The sequence below is a fragment of the Triticum dicoccoides genome, chromosome 7B (genome assembly GCF_002162155.2).
Source record: "Triticum dicoccoides isolate Atlit2015 ecotype Zavitan chromosome 7B, WEW_v2.0, whole genome shotgun sequence".
NCBI lineage: Eukaryota > Viridiplantae > Streptophyta > Magnoliopsida > Poales > Poaceae > Triticum > Triticum dicoccoides.
The window spans coordinates 368,206,103-368,214,178 of record NC_041393.1 but is presented as its reverse complement, the minus strand read 5'-3'; positions in this window follow the sequence as shown (position 1 = coordinate 368,214,178).

Here is an 8,076-nt window from a genome sequence, read left to right as displayed (position 1 = left end):
TCGGGGCTCGGGGCGGCATATATAGGAGGGCGGGGCGGGCGGCTTGGGGAAGGGGGCGCCCGGGGTGGAGTCCGGCTCGGACTTGCCCTCGGCGTCCGTGCCAAGCACGGCGGCGCGCGTGGGGAGGCGGCGGCGGCTGGCTGGCCTGGCCTGCTCGGCTGGGCCTTCGGCCCAGTCGGGCGCGAGGCTGTTTTTTTTAAAACATTCCGCCGACAGAAAAATTCCTAGAAAAATAAATAAAAATCTAAAAATTCCAAAACAAGTTTTCTCCGTCTAAATAAAATATTTAGAACAAGATGAACTTTTCTTGGCCCCTAAAATGCAATTTTAAAACATGCAACTTTTTTTCTAGGAGCAAATAAAATCCCGAATAAACTCAAATAAAAATCCCTCCGATATTTCAATTATTTTGGAGAAGTCATATTATTTCCCCTCATTTAATATTTTAAAATGAAATATTTTCCGGAGAGAAAATAATTAAAATCAAAATCCCCGTTTTCACTATTTGATAAAATTTCAAATATGAAAATTGGAAAATCCCCAACTCTCTCCGAAGGTCCTTGAGTTGCTTAGGATTTCGAGGATTTCAAAGGAAGAAGCAATAAAATATGATATGCATGTATGATCTATGTATAACATGCCAAATTGGAAATTTGGGATGTTACAAACCTACCCCCCTTAAGATGAATCTCGCCCTCGAGATTCGGGTTGGCTAGAAAATAGGTGCGGATGGTCCTTGCGAATATCCTCCTCTCGCTCCCAGGTGGCTTCCTCCTCAGTATGATGACTCCACTGAACTTTGCAAAACTTGATCACCTTGTTGCGAGTGACTCGGCTATCAAACTCAAGAATCTTAACTGGCTTCTCCTCATAGGTCAAATTACTATCCAGCTGAATCGCCTCCAAAGGTACGGTATCATTCAACGGTATATCTGCCATCTCAGCATGGCACTTCTTCAGCTGTGATACGTGGAACACATCGTGAACTCCTGACAATCCTTCTGGTAACTCCAGCTTGTAGGCAACTTCTCCCATCTGTTCCAAAATACGATACGGTCCCACAAATCTCGGGGCTAACTTTCCCTTAACTCCAAAACGTTTTACTCCCCTAAAGGGTGATACTCGTAGATAAGCTCTATCTCCAATTTCATAGGTTACTTCCTTGCGTTTTGAATCTGCGTAACTCTTCTGTCTGGACTGAGCAATCTTTAGTCTGTCTCTGATCAGTTTAACCTTCTCCTCTGATTCTTTGATCAAATCTGGTCCAAACAACTGACGGTCTCCTACCTCGTCCCACATCAATGGTGTTCTACATCTGCGTCCATACAGAGCTTCGAATGGTGCCATCTTCAAACTGGCCTAGTAGCTGTTGTTATAAGAAAACTCTGCGTACGGCAAATTGTCATCCCAACTGGATCCATAATCTAGCGCACAGGCTCTCAACATGTCCTACAGAATCTGATTGACTCTCTCTGTCTGCCCATCTGTCTGCAGGTGAAAAGTTGTACTGAACTCCAATCGGGTTCCCAAAGTCTGGTGTAGCTGATGCCAAAACTTTGAAGTAAACTGGGTTCCTCTATCTGATACGATGCTCCTCGGAACTCCATGTAAACATACGATCCTGGTCATATATATCTTGGCCAACTTTGCACTTGTATATGTTGTTTTCACCGGGATGAAATGAGCTACTTTAGTCAATCGATCCACGACTACCCATATAGAATCATATCCTGCCTTGGTTCTGGGTAATCTGGTAATAAAGTCCATACCAAGTTTATCCCACTTCCATTCGGGTATTGGCATAGGCTGTAACAGTCGTGCTGGCTTCTGATGTTCTGCCTTCACTCTTTGACATACATCACATGCGGCTACATACTCGGCAATATCCTTCTTCATTCCAGTCCACCAGAAATGTTCCTTCAAGTCCAAATACATCTTGGTGTTTCCGGGGTGAATCGAGTATGGTGAGTCATGGGCCTCCTGAAGTATCAACTTCCTGATCTCCGAATTGTTGGGCACATAAATTCGGTCCTCAAACCACAAGGTATCGTGCTCATCCTCGCGAAAACCTTTGGCTTTACCTTCGCCCATCCTCTCTCTTATCTCAGCAATCTCTTTGTCTTCTTTCTGAGCTTCTTGAATCTTGTCTAACAGTGTCGACTGAACTTCCATTGTTGCAAGAAAACCTCTTGGAACAAGCTCCAATCGTAGTTCCATGATCTCTGCAGCTAACTCCTTTGGCATTCCCTTGCTCACAAGAACATTAGCATAACTCTTCCGGCTCAAAGCGTCTGCTACGACATTGGCTTTTCCTGGATGATAGTGTAGCTTCATGTCGTAATCCTTTATAAGTTCCAACCATCTCCTCTGCCTGAGGTTTAACTCCTTCTGTGTGAAGATGTACTTCAAGCTCTTATGATTCGTGTACACATCACAACGGTTTCCAATAAGATAATGTCTCCAGGTCTTTAACGCATGCACTACGGCTGCTAACTCCAAATCATGTGTGGCATAGTTCAACTCGTGTGGCTTCAGTTGTCGCGAGGCATAGGAAACAACTTTTCCTTCCTGCATAAGCACACATCCAAGTCCCAAGCGAGAGGCGTCACAATACACTTGAAACTCCTTATGTATATCTGGCAAGGTCAGCACTGGGGCTGTAGTCAATCGCTCCTTCAGCTCCTGAAAGCTTGTCTCACACTCCTCCGTCCATTTGAACTTAGTGTCCTTCTTTAACAATTCAGCCATTGGTTTAGCAATCTTGGAAAAATTCTCAATGAATCTCCGATAATATCCTGCCAGTCCAAGGAAACTGCGGATCTCGCCAACTGAAGTGGGTGCCAACCATTCAGTGACCGACTGAACCTTACTGGGATCCACTGCTATACCCTCTCCGGATATAACATGCCCAAGAAATCCAACTTCTTTCAACCAAAACTCGCACTTGCAGAATTTGGCATATAACTGATGTTCCCTGAGTTTCTCGAGAACCAAACGCAAGTGTTCTGCGTGCTCCTCCTCGTTCTTCGAGTATATCATAATATCATCTATGAATACCACAACAAACTTGTCCAAATACTCCATGAACACCTTGTTCATCATACTCATGAAATAGGCAGGGGCGTTAGTCAGTCCAAATGACATGACCGTATACTCATATAATCCATACCGAGTGGTAAACGCGGTCTTGGGTATATCCTTCTCTCGGATCTTCAACTGATGGTATCCCGATCGTAGGTCAATCTTTGAAAACACCTTAGCTCCTTGTAACTGATCAAACAAATCATTAATCATCGGTAAGGGATACTTGTTCTTTATCGTCACTTCATTCAGAGCTCGGTAATCAACAACCATCCTTAGGGATTTATCCTTCTTCTCCACCAAAAGTACTGGGGCTCCCCAAGGTGATGAACTTCTACGAATGTAACCTTTCTCCAACAGCTCTTTGATCTGCTTCTTAATTTCCTCCAGGTCATTTGCTGGCATCCGATAGGGTCTCTTGGATATTGGTCCCATCCCTGGCAATAACTCTATCAAAAACTCGATGTCTCTATCCGGTGGCATACCTGGTAACTCTTCGGGAAAAACATCCGGAAAATCCTTTACTACAGGTACTTCCTCCTGTACAACTCCCGTGAGGGTGTTTACTTGGCTCCTCCTAGGCACATGCCTAGATACATACTTAATCCTTTTTCCCTCCGGGGTGGTAAGATAAATTGACTTACTAGCACAGTCAATACTTCCTCCATACTTTGACATCCAGTCCATACCTAATATCACATCCAATCCTTGCGACTCCAAGATAATTAGGTCAGACGGAAATACATGTATGCCAATGATTAGGGGTATCTGGTTGCACCATCTGCTAGCCATGTACTCTGCTCCTGGCGAGCTCACTAAGAGGGGTGTCCTAAGGGTTTGGGTTGGTAACTTAAACTTTCCCACAAATCCCCTTGATATGTATGAATGCGATGCACCAGTATCGAAAAGAACAATAGCGGTAAATGACTGAACCAAAAAATTACCTATTACCGCGTCCGGCTGCTCTTCAACCTCCTCCATGTTAACGTGGTTCACTTGTCCTTTGTTGAATGGATTGGGCTTCTTACCTGCGCTCCCGTTTCCATTCCCATTCTTTCCTTCAAAGCAGTCATTGGCATAGTGTCCTGTCTTCCCGCACTTGTAGCAAACAACTTGGCTTAAGTCCCTCTTTGCGGGTGTAGATGGGTTAGAGCGGTTCTGATTATTGTTGGCTCCATTCCCATTCCCGTTCTTCGCACCATTATGGTTATGCGATCCTCCTCCAGCGTGGTTATGTCCTCCATGGTTATGAACAAGTCCTCCTGAGTTCGGGGTCAAGCGAGGCTTCTGGTGAGCTCCTGAATTGTATTTCCCTTGTCCATACTTCCTCTTACGATTATCAATCTGCTGCTGCTTCCCTTCAATCATTAAGGCCTTATCTACCAACTCCTGGTAGTTATTGAAGGTTGCTACCATCAACTGCATACTCATCTCATCATCCAGCCCTTCCATAAACTTCTCCTGCTTCGCGACATACATGGCCACATCATCAGGGGCATAACGTGATAACTTGCTAAACTCATCCACGTACTGGCCAACAGTACGATTCCCCTGTCGTAGATTGCGAAACTCACGCTTCTTCATCTGCATAGCTCCAGTCGAGACATGGGCAGTGCGAAAAGCCTGCTGAAACTGAGCCCATGTGACGATGTCGATAGGATAGGTGGCTGTGAAATTCTCCCACCATGCTGCTGCAGGTCCATCCAGTTAGTGTGCGGCAAAACGCACCTTCTCAGCATCTGTGCATCCTGCGGTGGTTAACTCCCTTCCAATACGACGTAGCCAATCATCTGCAACTATTGGCTCGATGCTACTAGAGAACACCGGCAGCTGTAACCTTAAGAAACGGGCGAGGTTATCCACTAGCGGCGGGTTGTTGTTGTTGGCATTGTTGTTATTGGCATTGCCCTGGTTCTGAACTAGCAATTGCATCAAAGCATTCTGCTGCTGGATCAACTGGGTGATCTCCGGTGGGAAAACAAACTCGGGGTCTCTCCTCGGAGGCACCTGATGGGTTTTAGATGGAAGAGATTAGAATAGAAAGAGATCTAGGGGAGAAACACTACCCGTATGTATATGAGGCAAACACAAGCATTCATTCAATCAATCAAGCAAGGCATACAAAACGGTCTAGGACTATCGCAAAAGTGCTCACTACTACTAGTTACATGGGGGAAATACTATTATCATATGGTGGTCATCTAGAAATTTTGATCGGTGGAAGACTCCATGATGTCTGCTCCAGCTTCATCTTCGTAGTCATCATCACCTGAATCTGTATCGGTGTCGTCGATGATGATATAGTTGTCCGGACGAATGAGGTCTTCTTTCGGAACTGGTCCTCCCATGAAAATTCCGATCTTCTCAACTAGGTCGTCATTCTTCTCCAATAGGGTCTTGATTTCCTCCTCATATCCATCGCGTGTGAACTTAAGTTCTTCCTCTAACTCGATGATCCTGGTCTTCGCCTTCTTCAACTCGATCATGTCCGTGCACATCTGGTTCTCCTGACGTCGAATGTGTTGGTTTTGCTCCTGGATAAAGGCTGCGACAGATCTATCCTTCCTGGTGCTGATCATCTCCCATTGTTCATCTCGGCACCCACATATTTGGTAGGTGGTATCCTCAAGTTCCTTGTTGTAGATTTCTCCAATGCGTCCCATGGTAATATGAGCTGCCATACTCTTGCCAAGGCTCCAAGTGGGTGCTTCGAAAGAAAACTCTATGGGTTTAGAATTTGGCGAGAACGTTCTTCCTGGAACTCGTACTTGAATCATCCAGCGCTCTTCTTCCGGTAGAGTGGCGTTGTTCGCCCCAGTGAAACTTGGTATTCCAATATTCAAGTATCTAGTGATTTCCTTCAAGTGGCGTCCAAAAGGTGTGTCTTTATCCGGTTGTGCAAACTTGGTCTTCATCTCCTTCATCCTAAAGAGTGGAAAGAGAAGAGAAGTCAAAAATGAGAAGAGAAGTGTGCCCTATGGTTTATCTTAGTGGTCGTGTCCTACACTCAGCGTGTGCTCTGATACCATCTTGTAGCGACCCGACCTCAGATGGTCAAGTCTCTGTGCTCAGGTGTCATCCCTGGATCAGTAATGCTAACACCACACAGTACTTCAAAGGATTTATAACAGAGTAGCAATCACACACTTATTACATCCAATGTCTCAAAAGAGAACTTATTACAATAATATGGCTTAAGGCCATCTAATGCGATAACAGCGGAAGGCTTGGAAGATAAAGTGAGTCCATCAACTCCAACGGCATAACTGAGCTGCACGACAACGACCTACAAACCTTACTCCTCGTCTGAAGAGTCTGCAACATAATACGTTGCAGCCCGAGAACGGGTCAGCACATGGAATATGCTGGCAATGTAACACAAAAGAGCAATAACAGAATAATGCTACCACTACATGCATATTTGGCTGGTGGAAAGCTCTATGGTTACAGTTTCGCGAAAAGCCAATTTTTCCCTACTACAAAGGAATCAGTTTTAATTTAACTATCATGGTAGTTGAAACATCATTTGAGAAGGTAACCCCAACTCAATGATCCCAATTAAAAGTTCTTAACAACCCAACAAAATTAATTAAGAGTGTTGAGAACTTGAGATACATGCGAATAATCAAGTACTAGATACTCAGAATTGTCCATAACCGGGGACACGGCTAACCATGATTAGATTGTACACTCTGCAGAGGTTTGCGCACTTTTCCCCACAAGACTCGATCGCCTCCGTTGATTCTCGCACTGTAGGGTGTTTGAGAGACGGATGACCGAGACACAGTCTTTCAGAAGCATTAACTCTCTACTCCGGGCAGACCATACCAAACCTACAAACCCACTACCTGCTGATCCACCTCTTCAAGAGCTTCACGCAACTTACTCAACTATGCCAGAGCCCATAATAGCTTGCGGCTGCACACGGAAGTTTCTAGCATGAATAGACTCAGTTCCCTTAGAGCCTGGGTGGCGGTCCATAGGAGAATCACACGGTAACCCCGGGATTTCCAAAAATAAAATAGGCAATCACTGGTAACCCCAGGTGCCTCAATCCACCCAGATGTGTATTAAAGTTGCCACCTTAAGTAAACCATTAATTAACAATCTCACATCTGTCATGGATATCACTCAAACCCAATCCACGTCTACGAGCATAGCATGGCAATATAAGAACAACGTAGAAGTAACCCCCAAGGGCTTGATAATAAAACAGGACAATAGGTTCTACCTCAGCAACTACTTCCCAATACCCACATGTTAAAGGCTTCCTAATCATGCAATGTTTGAGGATTGAAACTAATGCATAAAAACTGGGTATGAAAAGAGTATGATCAATGTGTTACTTGCCTTGCTGACGATCCGGGAATCCTAGAGACTCGTAGTAACACGCTTCGCACTCCGGGAATTCTATCGCAAGCATACAATAACATACATTAGCAACAATCAAAGATGCACAAGTAGAACTCCAAATAAAAGAGTTTGACCGGAGAGTTCAACTTAAGAACTCCGGTTTGCAAAAAGAATCAAATCAAACGAAGCAACAAAACTCAAACGGCAAAAGAAACAACTTCGTTTTGCTAATCTGGATCTAAGTCAATTTTACAGAAGAAAAATCTTGTTTGAGTTGATTATTCGGAAAGAGGGTTTCGAGATGAAACTCCAGGCGCTTGAATCGCCTGATTCCAATAAACGAGCGAAAAGATAAACAGGTTTGAAAATCAGATCAGAAATCGCGATCAGAATGATCGCGGAATAAATCCGATAAAAAGAAAAACGACGAACGGCTAAACGAATGAACGTTCGTTAGCAGAAACTAAATGGTGAACGCGTTCGTTAGAAGGAACGGACGAACGGACGTTCGCTAAGTAAATAAACCTACGAGATAAAACCGATCTATAAAAAAACGAACGAGGGTTTTGAAAAAAAACCGAGGGTTTCTGAAAAAAAAACGGCGGCGGGGTCGGGTACCTCCGGCGATGCTCGTCCGGCGGG